General features: G+C 47.8%; 1 protein-coding gene across 5 annotated transcripts in view; it reads left to right on the plus strand.

The window, feature by feature from the left end:
- Window positions 1-3,920: 3,920 nt before the first annotated feature.
- TGFBR3 (transforming growth factor beta receptor 3) overlaps window positions 3,921-13,814 on the plus strand; it is a 210,501-nt gene continuing 200,607 nt past the window's right edge. For 2 of the 5 annotated variants that reach the window (XM_021088720.2, XM_085020912.1), the window contains exon 1: window positions 3,921-4,142. The gene's annotated coding sequence lies outside the window, so the exon portion shown is untranslated. 5 annotated transcript variants of the gene reach the window in all.

Genomic DNA, 13,814 nt, shown 5'->3' on the forward strand with positions numbered 1-13,814 from the left:
TTGACTGTGTATTTTTAAACTTTTTTTTTTTTTAGTGTCTAGCTTTATCATAGCTCTAGTTCTGAAATGCTCCTGAAATTACTCTTTGCCCCACACTTTTTGTTATTTAATTTAGCAGGTATTGATTGAGCACTACTATTTGCCAAACATTGGGTTGAGTACAGAAGATATTTGTTTGGCTCTCATATCGAAGAAGCATGTTTTTATTTGCATTAAGAAAAATTAAAATAGGAGTTCCCTTGTAGCACAGGGGGTTAAGGATCCAGCATGGTCACTGCTGTGGTTCAGGTTGCAGCTGTGGCTCTGGTTTGATCCCTGACCTGGGAACTTCCACATGCCTCGGGCATAGCCAAAAAAAGAAGAAAAAGAAAAGAAAAAAAGAAAAAGAAAGAAAGAAAAGAAAAATGCTCACTCTTTCCTAAACAAAGTCTTGAGGGTTATGACATGCCAGAATCTTGGAGAAGAAGACGTGAATTATAAGGTAGAGAAAGGTAGATTGGGAGAAATTTACCCAATTCATGATCCAGTGACTTTCTGGAGAAAAAAAAAAAAAGTCAAAAAAGCTTATTTCCCATGATGCACTAAAATGAAAACAAATACATTGACACCCATTTAAACATTAACTACCTAGGAGTTCCTGTTGTGGAGCAATGGAAATGAACCTGACTAGTGCCCATGAGGATTTGGGTTCGATCCCTGGCCCTGTTCAGTGGGTTAAGGATCCAGCGTTGCCATGAACTCTGGTGTAGGTCGCAGATGTGGCTCAGATCCTGCATTGCTGTGGCCGTGGCTGTGGCCAGCATCTACAGCTAGATTCAACCGCTGGCATGGGAACTTCCATATGCCGCATGTGAGGTCCTAAGGGGGGAAAAAAAAAAAAGCCTCCAAAACATTAACTACCTATGTGTCAAAATTTTTAGTATGGTTGGTTTTTAAGAGACTGTTTTTCAAATTTCTTTTAAGATTTGTTTTGTCTAGGAACTGATCACGGATCACAGAGGAGAAAAACCTGAGTGGTTAAACATGAAACCCTGCTCAACTTTACTAGGAGCCAGAGCAAAACAAGTCACTGTTCGTATTTAAACAATTGGACAGTCTGACGGTGTCAACTATTGGCAGAGGTGTGGACAAGTAGAATGGCCCGTTCCATCAGTGAGAATCGAAATTAGTACACTCCTTACAGAATACACTTTGTTAAGACCTATACAATTTTAATTGTACTCATCAACCCAACAATTATACTTCTAGTTATACATCTTAGGCTAGAGAAATTGCACATCTGTGAACTGGGAGACGGATACAAGAATCTCTTGTTCATGAAACATTGTGATAATAGAAAGTAGAAACAATTTCAACAGGAAACTTGAAATTTAAATTTGAAATGGGATAGGAAGGGGTTCCTGCTGTGGCACAGTGGGCTAAGAATCCCATTGAAGCAGCTTGGGTTGCTGTGGAGGCATTGGTTCGATCCCCAGTCCGGTGCAGCAGGTTCAAGGATCCAGCATTGCTGAAGCTGCAGAGTAGGTCGCAGCTGTGGTTTGCATGCAAACCCTGGCCCAGGAACTTCCATATATCACAGGTGTGGCCATAAAAAATGTTACCTATGAGATAGGAACTAAGTCCACACATACCACAAAGGTGGATTTAAAAATTATAATGTGGAAAGAAAAGGGCAAGTTGTAGATTAGGTGTTATTTTTAAAAATTTTTTGTCTCTGTCTTTTTCTGGGGCCGCACCGGCGGCATATGGAGATTCCCAGGCTAGGGGTCGCATTGGAGCTATAGCTGCTGGCCTACACCACAGCCACAACAACACCAGATCTGAGCCGCGTCTGTGACCTACACCACGGCTCACGGCAACGCCAGATCCCTATTCCACTGAGTAAGACCAGGGATTGAACCTGCAACCTCATGGTTCCTAGTCAGATTCGTTTCCACTGAGCCATGATGGGAACTCCAGATTAGGTGTTATTTATGTAACATTTTAAAACGGACAACATATTCCCTCATATTGTAAAGAACTGCCCTCTTTCTATATGTATTTCTATGTGTATATATATGCATATGACTATCAGATGTACATACACACATATGTACATGCAAAAGTATAACAAAACCCACTGGAAGAATATACACTATGTTCATGAAACTGGTTTCCTCTGAAGACACTGAGAGGGTAATTGATTTGAACTGGAGTTGGGGAAGTCAAGGGGACTCGAATTATTATTTTTTTTCTTTTTAGGGCCACACCAGTGGCATATGGAAGTTCCCGGGCTAGGGGTCAGATCAGAGCTGCAGCTGCCAGCCTACACCACAGCCACAACCACACAGGATCTGCAGTCTTTGATGCAGCTTGTAGCAATGCTGGATCCTTAACCCACTGATGGAGGCCAGGGATCAAACTGGCATCCTCACGGATACTCGTAGGGTTAGGGTACTTAGCCTGCCGAGCCACATCAGAACTCCAGGGACTTGAATTTTATCTGTAATGTTTTGTTTCTTCTGTAGAAAGACCAACAGTGATCAATTCTGGGTGTTGACACATATGGGTGTTTATGACATTCTCTGTGTTTTTCTGTACTTTGGAAATTTCTTATAAACAAGATCTGTCCTTCTACTTTGTGCCTAGCTTTGGTAAGTTGTGCGTGTTTCAGCCCATGAAATGGTAATGAATGAGCCTTGGAACGAAATGTATATAATCCTTTGCACAGCTGCCCAGCACGTTCGCACCAAGCCAGCCTAAAAATAACTGAAGAGTAAAAGTAATTGGAGAGAGGGCCTCTCAGTTGACCTTCAGGACTTTTGGATGGTCCGTTTAGTTCATCTTGTCACCTTCATGGATTTAAGAGGTTGGTTTGAGCTTAACGAACCTGTATACAAGGAAAGTGCGCTGTCACCAGAACTGTGCATGGCAAAGCCCTTGGGACAGGATGCTTTTCTGGTGTTTTTACATGAGGTCTTCCTAAAGATAACGAAGCCTTTGAAAGCTTGCTTTTCAGGGATCTCACCCTTCCCTAAGAATCTGCCTCCTTCCCAAGCCAAGTTGTGTTTTTCCCCAAAGAGGCGGATGCTGCAGTGTCCTTTACATAAATACCCCCGAGGTACACCATAACCTAGCAGGCTCCAGTTTGACAGGCCAATGTCTTGAAAAGCAGTGGGGCTGCAGAATTCTATTGAAAAGACCATTATACCCTTCCCTGAAAGAGAATCTCATGAGCTGAAATACCAGTTAGTAAAAAAATACAGGAAGGTGAAAAGGAGGCAGGCAAGGATGCAAGTGCACTCAAGCGACACTCAACATTCCAGCTGAATTGAACTTGGACTTCGTTAAGAAAAGTCACATATCTGAAGAACCAGTTCGGGAGCCTCAGTGTGTCTTTTTTTTTTGGTACATACCACTTAGCTCTCCGAAAAAAAAGTTGAAAGAGGTTTCTATCTAACAGAATGAAATCTGAAACTGGAATCTCAGGTCAAAGGAAAAGTTATAACTCAGGATTCCCAGTAAAGTTTTCTTCCCTCCAAACTTTGTATTTTGAGAAATTTCAGGCCTTGAGAAAAGTTGAAAGAATACAGAGTGAGGTTTTGAATGTACTCGGCACAATGAGAAACTAGAAAATAATTCATATGAGAAAAAAATCTATAAAATTTATTAATTCATATGTTTATAAATGTGCGCAAACTCTGCAAATGGATGTGCTTTGCTTATGCATTTACATTTAGTAAAATTACATTTAAGGAAAAGCAGAAAACTTGGCAAAGAAAAGAGAAGAAAAAAGAGTGAGGAACGAAAAGCCATGTAGAGTGCACAGAAGCCTATGAAACTTTTGATTTTTAAACAGAGCCTGAACAACCGGTTTGTCTGATTTTTAAAAGCCTTGACGCTACTTTAGGATCCTATAGAGAACACTGTAAGGCAACTGTGTAGTCTGGGACCGATGGCAAAGAAGGAAGTACGTGGTCCTTTCTCAAAGGGCAAAGTGAGTGCGAAGGCTTCCTGCCTTCCTCTCTTACTTCAGGAGAAACACCTGCTTCTTTCTCCTTTGCTCTCCGTGCCTGTGTCATTTCAAGATGGCCAGCGTTTTCCAGCCACGATAACGGCAGTGCAGATGTGACTTTGCAAATCTCTGTCAACACAGGAGAAAGGTAAGAGGGTGTGCAAAGCATTGCACGTGCTCTCCTCTGCCATTGGCGGCTCCTGGCCCTCTCCTTTCTGCACACTGAGTCAGCAGCCTTATTTGGTCCAGGCGGAGGGGCTGGGTTCAGCACTCTTTGTTGACGGGTCTGGCTGTGATGAGGAAGCGCCTCCCTCAGGCTGACCCTGTGGCATCCAGGTCAAGCTTCATTCGTGTTATTGGTACCACACTCTTACTTCCTGCCCCCCGGGAAATGGGTGCCAATTCTTCTGGTGGGTTGTATTCTGCCTCCTCCTGAGCCCTGGCTCTCATAACACCCAAAGCCCTTGGGTCAGTGTCTTGGTGAGTCTCCAGAGGGGCATCTGTCTCAATGGTAGGTGCAGACTTCCAACTACCCTCCGTCTCTGACTGTGGCGTGAAGCCATTCATTTACTCCAACGATGTTTATTGGATTCTGGGCAGAGGCGAGGACCACTGCCTTCTGCTGGGAGCTGGGGATACAGTGTTGATTAAGACAGCCGCGGTCTGTGCCCTCATGGGTTTTGGATCTAAGGTGAGCTTATACCGAAAGCCTGCTCCAAGGAGGGGCCAGGTTTTATTCCCTAATGTGACCTGTGCATAGAAAGTGCTGATTAAGTACATGTGTGCACACGTGTGTGTCTTAGTGGGTGGGAGGCAAGATTAGAAGCAGGGGGCTTGGCGATATCACAGTCACGTAGGTGAAAAAATTGCATCGTTTAGATGGTATTGTGACGGCAGTGGAAAGAGACATGATTATCCGAAGAAGCCAGCAGGACTGGCTGATGGATTTGAGAGACGCACAGGAAGCAAGAAAGACCCATCTGGTTTCGAGCTGGACCACTGAGTGACGGGGTGAGCTATTTACTGAGCTGAGGAGAGAAAAGATGTGTTTACGGGAATCAGTTCAGTTTTTGACATGTAACATTCGACTCTCCTATTGAATGTATAGAGCGAAGATGCTGGGATGTCAACTAAAATACCTGAGTTTGGGGTTCAGGGGAGAGGTCCAGGCCGGAGAAAAAATTTTATAATTTTTGGAGTTCCCGTTGTGGCTCAGTCATAACAATCCTGACTAGGATCCATGAGGATGCAGGTTCGATCCCTGGCCTCGCTCAGCGGGTTAGGGATCCCGTATTGCTGTGAGCTGTGGCGTAGGTCACAGACGCGGCTTGGATCTGGCGTTGCTGTGGCTGTGGTGTAGGCCGGCAGCTGTAGCTCTGATTCGACCTCTAGCCTGGGAAGCTCCACGTGCCTTGGGTGCAGCCCTAAAACACAAAATAAAGAAAGTTGAGACTAATCATGGTTGCAAATGGTAAAAAAAAAAAAATAAAATAAAATAAAAAATAGGGGCAACGGATTAGAAATCCTGGTGAGGTCAAAGCATTGCTGGAATCAGGACACTAGAGGCAACCAGTTGGATCAGTAGAGACTGGTGGTCAGAGAAGAATACTTGAAATTGATTTGGGAGGCTGGAGCAGTTATTTCTGAGGACAACAACCTGGGCATGGCTGCACGTGCTTGAGGTGGAATGGAAGAACGGGTCCCTGGAGGGGAGACAGTCAAGGGACCGCGATGCCAGAGTTTTCCAGAGGTGGAGTGTACAAGGGATCTTACTGGTAATTTGTCCTGCGTTCCAGAGGGCAAACTGGGAGGTGGAAAAAGGGAGGAAGATTGCCGAGGTCAGGGGCGCCCAGAGCCACACGGTCATAAGAATGCAGGTGAAAAGCAGTGACGTGGAAGGCTCGGCTTTCTCGTGGAGAAGGAAGGGAGCGGCTTGAGGGGTCCCCAGAGCTCCTCCTGTGAGGTGAACAGGCTGTTTCTACTCTCAAGTCCCACTGGGGACCAATCTCTCAGGTGCTCCTGCTTTACAGCCATAGGGTCCCTTTGCCATTGTCCAGAATGTTCTTTGCATCCTCTGCGTCTGCAGAAGACTCAGCTGCCTTCTTTTCTTGCTCTGATCATCCAGAAAGGACCATCTCACTTCCAGCACTTACAGTTACATTGGATGCTTAACATATACTACGTTCTGCTCTTTATCTTTTTATTATATCTTCTGTATGTATCTTTCACCTCTTAATATGGCTTAGCAAATGTCAATGAATATTGGTTGGTTTTTCACGAAAGAACTAACATCTTCCAAAAACTATACAGGGGACATCGTGAAAGAAATTTTAATTAAAAATTTTGTAGCAAAATTTTCAAACGTTAACACTGTAAGGACTTTTTTTTAAAGAAAAAATTCTTAGGCACTTCTGGAAATGTTTCCCACTTTGAAAAGCATGGACTTAAGAAACTAAATAGTCTTTTATTAGAGTTCCCGCCGTGGCTCAGTGGTGAATGAACCTGACTAGGAACCATGAGGTTGCGGGTTCGATCCCTGGCCTCGCTCAGTGGCTTAAGGATCCGGCATTGCTGTGAGCTTGTGGTGTAGGTCACAGATGCAGCTTGGATCCTGTGTTGCTGTGGCTCTGGTGTAGGCTGGCAGCTACAGCTCTGATTCGACCCCTAGCCTGGGACACTCCATATGCCACGGGAGCGGCCCCAGAAAAAGGCAAAAAAAAAAAAAAGTCTTTTATTTATTTTTAGGGCCACACCCAAGGCATATGGAAGTTCCCAGGCTAGGGGTCAAATGGGAGCTGCAGCTGCTGGCCTCCACCGCAGCCACAGCAACCCAGGTTCTGAGCCTTGTCTTCGACCTATGCCGGATCCCTAACCTACTGAGGGAGGCCAGGGATCAAACCCACATCCTCATGGATTAGTATCTTAACCCACAGAGCCACAGCGGGAACTCCTAAATAGTCTTTTATTATGAAAAGGTCCTTGCCTTTTAATTATCTGTCTCCCTTCCCCCAAAAAGAGGGTAAAACCCTGTCCTTCAAGATTATCATTAAAGCAAAAATCCAAAATGAAAATGAATTTCCTGTTGAACTCAAGACTGAACTCTCAAGCCTACCTCTGGAGGACCTCCTCCTTAGATTACATGTTCAAAGCACAGTGGATGGGGAACCTGAAGAAACATTGTAGCAGGTGATTTTAACAAATACATGGAATTATTCATTTTCCAAATATGTTAGGAAATACATTTTATGAGGCCAGACTTATAACGAGAGCTCACTGGAGTAAGTGCTCAATTAAGGGCACCACCAACAACAGCAGGGGGTCGATAACGACAGCAATAACGATTCTTCAGTTGGGGTGTTTTTACAAGTGGAGTTTCAGTACTTCTTGTATTTGTTAATTGCAGGCAAAAAGCTTTGTGACATCTGCAAATAATATCCTAGGTGCTCCTGGTCTTTTTTCGGGGGTGGAGGTCCCTCTGAACCCAAAATAACATGTTGATTTTTCTTTCCCTCTTCCGAGGCCAAAACAAAAGTTCCCTGTGGGGCGGCTATGGAGGCGGGGGTGGGGGTGGGAGAGGTGGGGGGGCAGGGCAACACCTCCCCCCGCAAAACCCCTCCTCCTGAGGCTCTGCTGCCGTCCCTACAGAGGCTAAGACCACAGCCATCTCAGGGGGTTTTGCTGTTACTTTGAAATGGTGTGAGGTTTCCTGCTTTGTCAGAAGACCTGCTGAGGGGGAAATTGAAGGTGCATTGTGGAAACGGCCTTTGGAGGCTCTGCCCAGGCACAGGAAATGACAAGTTTGCAGGAACCCGGCCTTCCTGTGAGAGAACTGGCTTTGGATTTTTATTTCCAAATTCTCTGGGGAATTCCTCAGGCCTGCATCAGGTGTCTGTTTGGGGCTCTGCTCTGCAAACAGGTTCATCTGAGAGTATTCTGCTCCTCATTAATCTGAAATCTGCCAGCTGCAAATTTTATCAGTGAAAACTCCCTACTGTAATCTTGCATAGAGACGTAGACCATGTGGCTTTAGACTATGGTCTTGGCTTATGGCGATGCAGAAAACACCTCCAGGTATGAATTGGAATCTTTATGGGCAAATTTTCGAAATAAAGTGCTAAATCTGTCTGTGACGATAGGTCCACCGAGTGGAAAGTAGGAGCTCGTCCTGTAATTTGTAGGCAGGATCGTGTCCCAGCAATTTCGTAACATTTGGTTCATGTTCTGTCACACATTCTTAAGACGAGTTGTGCAATTGCCTTCAAGATGTTGGTTGTTTTAGACAAATTTTAGTGTCTCTTCTCTTCTCTCTCCTGGGCGAAAAGACTCCCCTTCTCTGTGGGGGTGGTGCAGTGATATTTCTCCTCAACACGTTTTTGTTTTCATCTTTTGAAACGTTTAAAGAATTGAGCTTAAAAAAAAAAAAATTAGACTTTCTCTCCAAGGGGAAGGGGGCTCCATCTCGCCTGAAGCAGCACCAAGCAGAGATCCAGACTCTGGAGACGAAGAACCTGGCTATGCCACCTGCTCAGACTTTGGGCAAGTTACTTAACCTCTCTGGGCATCATTTTCTAATTGTGGAATGAGGATGATAAAGCTGTTATGAGCGTTTAATGAGTCGGGAATTGCAAAGTGGAAAGCATGTGCTCAGTGCTATATGAGGACTTATTCAAAAAGAAAATAACCAAATGGTTTCCTTCCTTCCTCCCTCCTCATTCCCCCTTCTTCCTTCCATCCTTTCTTCTTCCTTCCTTTCTTTCTTTCTTTTTCTTTCTTTCTCTTTCTTTCTTTCCCTCCCTCCCTTTCTTCCTTCCTCTCTTTCTTTCTGCCTCATCCACGGCACATGGACATTCTCGGGCCAGGGATTGAATTGTTACAGCTGTGACATATGGCGCAGCTGTGGCCATGCTGGATCCTTTAACCCACTGCACTGGACAGGCCTCGAACCTATGCCTCGGCAGCGACCTGAGCCATTGCAGGTGGATTCTTAACCCACTGCACCTCTGCCGGAACTCCACGCAGATGATTTTGTAATGATGCAGTCTTTCAGAAATGTGACGTGTTTGCTTCTGTAAGGATCATAAACAGATTATTTGGAATTTGTTCAGTTGTCTGCTGATCAGCAGACTCTAGACAGGCACACGCCTTGTCATAAAGAAGTGGGCCCACGCTGCAGAGTGGTTCTTTGTGAGACACAGAGCCTCAGTAAGTTTGATGCTCTGCGGTCGAATGTTTTTATGCAAGGAAGATAGAGGGCATTTCTTAATCTCACACCCTACCCTCCTTCACTTGCACTTGTTTTTGAAAAAATTTGGAACAAACCACCAAGACACCACCTTGAACCAAAGAAAGCTTGTATCTTACAGCAACAAATACTATAACCTGAATGAAGTCCTAATTTGTAAAAAATCAGTGGGCAGATTCATCCCCCTAGAAATCAGTTAATATCCAATTATTAAAATTTAGGGGAACCATTTTTCTAGAGCTTTGCTAAGGAGCAAAAGTTTTTATTTTAAATTGCTGTATGCTTTGGGTATCTTTACTTCTGCAAATAATAAATAATAAATATCACATTGTGAGCATAAAGATTTAGAGAAAACACACACGTAGACATTATTAGGGTTTTTGTTGTTGTTGTTTTGTCTCTTCTAGGACTGAATCCATGGCATATGGAGGTTCCCAGGCTAGGGGTCTCATTGGAGCTGTTGCTGTGGGCCTACACCACAGCCACGGCAACACAGGATCTGAGCTGAGTCTGTGACCTACACCACAGCTCACAGCAATGCCAGATCCTTAACCCACTGAGCGAGGCCAGGGATCAAACCCGCAACCTCATGGTTCCTAGTCGGATTCGTTAACCACTGAGCCACGATGGGAACTCCTAGACATTGTTAGTTTTTCATGGACTGATATAATTTCTTGTGTTTTTCCATATCATCTATGGAAACTGATTAAATAGCCCTGAATTTTAAAGATGGTTTGCAGGAAAAAAAAAAAACAAAAAAACCTCAAAACCTAAAGGATCAAACTCCCCAAACTGTTCATTTTGCAAATAATGTAAAGCTTTTGGTGACAGGTAGTATGTCCTGGTGGTTGTTGGGCTCAGAGCTAAATGGATGTGAGTTTGAATCCTGAGCTTCCCACCTATCAGCTATGCTATCTTAGCAAGTTATAAGGCCTTCATGTATAGGTAGCTTTATACATAGGCCTGAGTTTGTATACAGCTTTATAGGCTGTGAGAGGTAAGTGTGTTCATATGTATAGACGATTCAGGACTCTTCCTGGCACAGAGGAAATGCTCCATAAATGTCGATGGTTACACTTTTGAGAATCTGACTATTGTGAACAGTTAGCTCATCACTCTTTAAAGAGAAGACACTCTTAATTTATCTAGGACTTGCTTTTCTCTCTCTGCTTCTATGCCATTTTATTTAGAAGTTAAAAGGCCTTGGAATTCCCATTGTGGGGCAGTGGAAATGAATCTGACTAGGAACCACGAGGTGGTGGGTTCAGTCCCTGGCCTCGCTGAGTGGGTAAAGGATCCGGCATTGCCATGAGCTGTGGTGTAGGTGGCAGATGTGGCTCAGATACTGCGTTGCTGTGGCAGTGGTGTAGGCCGGCAGGTGTAGCTTCGATTTGACCCCTAGCCTGGGAAACTTTACATGCTGTGGGTGTGGCCCTAAAAAAAAAAAAGAAAGAAAGAAATTAAAAAGCCTTAACAGGATTGATACATTTAAATGTATTAAATAGTCACACCCAGGTCAAGTGTTCCTGTCTACTCTTGAAAGGAAAAACTTGATAATTTGAGGCATGTATACGCTGTAATTTGAGTCTGTGCCTTACATCTAGAGAGACTTTATCACAGCCAAGGCTAACTCCAGCTAGACTGTGTGTTTCTCCAAGGCCCAGCTCCAGCCTCTCACACAGTAGGCGCTCAATAAATACTGGTCAGAAATGACTGGTTCATTGAGGAGGTTTTTGCAGCCATCCAAGGAATCCAGATGACTTGACTTTTGGGAAAAATAGCTCCAGTTGAGTGGGTTCTCTATGTATCCATACAAGAGAAAATGGGCAAGAAACACCGCCTCTTCTCTCAAAGTAGGGACCCACTCCACTTTCCAAATAACAACAGTGCAGACGTAACAATCTAAGACACCTCTCCACTCCACTTTGTACCGTTTTAAAGGCCTAGGACCATAACGTTTTAGAGCTGGAAGAGGTCTCCTAGGCCACGCTCCTCATGTCACAGAGGAGAAAACAGACTTGGAGCGTTTAAGCCAGTTGCCCAAGGTTCCACAGCGAGTCCAAGGCCAGAGTCACGACTGGAAGTCTGGCCTCTGACACCGGTCAGCTCAGAGTCACTTCACCAACCTGCTGATTAAACCGTGTTCTGTGTTTGCAGCATGTCTTTTAAGAGAAAAACCACTTCTAAAAAAGGGGTATCCAAGCGGTGTTCCGAGGTCCGCGTTTGTCACCTCTCGCGGCGACCAGCTCACCCGCACACAGACACAGGGAGATGCGCGACGCCAACACCTCCGCGGACATCGCGCCGACCTTGGGTGAAGCCAGGAATGCTGCCCGCCTCCTTTATTTGTAAGAATTTACTTGGGGGGGCGGAGAGCGGCTGGGGACCGCGCTCTCAGCCGTTCGCAGGAGGGAAGACCGCGGTCAGAGCGCATCTCGAGAGCGCACCAGGGACAGCACGAAGGGGGGTGGGGGGCTTTGCTAGGCGGTGGGCAAGGGGGGGTGACCACACTGTTGGAGGTTTTACATTTTTGGACCAAGACGCAGGGAACCAAATAAACCAAATTCGCCAGGAAGCCCTGGAAAGCTGCAAGGACTTCGTAGGAGGGAGGGAATCCTTGCGGCTCGCGCCCACGTTGCCCCCTCGCCCCCATCCGGCCCTTCCCAGACCCCCGGCCCCGCTGTGTTCGCTGCCCCAAGCTGGGCGCGCGGCAACCCGGCGGTTCCCGGGGCTCCGCGGCTCTCCCGCCCTCCTCGGTCCGAAAGGAAACGCAGGCTCCGGCAGCGCGCGGGGTTCGTCCACCAGCCGCAGAGGAAAAGGGGGAGGAGAGAGCGGAGGCGGGCGGCGGGAGGAGGAGTTTCTGGGCGGCCGGGAGTGCGGTGGGGACCGCGGAGGAGGAGCGCCCTTCCCCCCGCGCGCTGATTGCTGTGGCCTCCTGCCCGTCCCCGCCCGCGAGTGTGGGGGGAGCGGGGGCGCGGGGTCGGCCCGATGGGGGTAATCGAGGGTTTCGGGGACGCCGAGTGGCGCTTTCCTCTTCCCAGCGAGTGACGGAGGGAAGTCGGCGGCTCGGGTGCGCGGCCACTTTCCCTGCGCGATTCCCCGAGCTCCCTGCAGGAGGAGAAAGTCCCCGGCGGGTCCGGATGGCGTAGTTGCGCTGCGGCGCAGCAGCTGCCGGAGCTTCGCGGCCGCCGGGCGCTGGGCGGGGAAACTTCGCTCTGCTTTTTCCTCCAACTTGTGGCGGGTGGATCTCCGCTGGACACGCCGCCTCCGAGGTACGTGCCGGCCGGGCCCCGCGGCGCTGCAGCGGGCGCCCGGACGCCCTTGGCCGCACCGCTCGCCCCAGCACCCGTCCCCGCCGGGGGCTCTGCAGGCTGCGCGGTGCCTGTCGGCGCTGCGCGGGGCTCCGCGCCCGTCTCCCGGCCGGGATCGCTCGGGCCGCCGGGACCCCCGGGCCGGTGGGGGCGGCCTCGGTCGGGTCGGGCGGTGTTGACGCCGGAGGTCGTGGGGAAGCGGCCGCCCGGGCTGGGCAGCGCGCGGGGCGATGCGCGGTGCTGGGGAAGACATCTGTTCCGCTCCTGCCCTCACTCTTCCTTTCCGCGGTTTCTTCTGACCTCCGCGGGGGCGCGCTGGCCACTTCCCACCGGGCGCGTGACAGCGTTGGTGGGCAAGATTGGTGGTGGGTTTGCACTCAATTGCCGTTGCAGAGGCTGCGGGCCCGGGACTCTGGCACCGACGTGAGCTGCGCGCCCCGCGGGCCGCGTCCTCGGGGGGCTCTGCCGGCCGCTGCAGCCCGGAGCCCCGCGGAGCATCCGCCTCGCCCGCGTTAACTTGTTAGCCACCTTACCCAGTTTATTTTGAAGACTTCTCCTGACACCTTCATTTGGTTAGAATAAGCTAGGAACTCACGGGCTGTCGCTAGGAGAACGTGCTTGCAGTCTTGTTCTTATTAGGGCATTTGCCCCACTTTCCAGAATCACTTAAGGGTAGGAACGGGCTTGTCAAGCGTGAATTACCTTGACAGAGTAGAACTTAGTGGATTTGGTGTCTACAGAAAGAGCCGAGAGACGAAAATCGCTCACATTTCCTTCCCTGTGAAGTGGGAATACTAATAAATAGTATTGGCCTCATAAGGTTACTTGAGGATTGAATGCTTTAACATATGTCACGTACTAGAACGATCGATGCCTGGCGCCGAGCAAAGGGCGGCTCGGCTCTTAGCGCTGCTTGTCCGAAGCCCGGCGGCGTCCGGAGAAGGCCGTCGAGGATAGGGGATGGTAGGAATGACAGACCGAGACGGGGCGGCAGGCTTTTTCTGAGTCCGCATCCCTTCTAAGACAAGTAAGCGAGTGGTTTGGGAGGAGAGAAGGCTCTACAAGCAGCAAAGCATCTGTCAAGTCCTTTTCATTTTCCCGAAATGGTACTTTAGGTTGCCAACAGGTATCTGTGGGTGAAAATAACTATTTCTTTCTGGTGATAATGATAGCCAACGTTTATTGGGCACAAGCTGTGTGCCAGTTACTGTCCTCGGGGCCTTATGGACACTGAACCGGGACCCCAACTCTGGCAAAAACACTATTA

The sequence above is a fragment of the Sus scrofa genome, chromosome 4 (assembly GCF_054392235.1).
Source record: "Sus scrofa isolate SSC_HxYL_T2T_F1_AM1 chromosome 4, Sscrofa_HxYL_maternal_Yorkshire_Landrace_v2.0, whole genome shotgun sequence".
Classification (NCBI taxonomy): Eukaryota; Metazoa; Chordata; class Mammalia; order Artiodactyla; family Suidae; genus Sus; species Sus scrofa.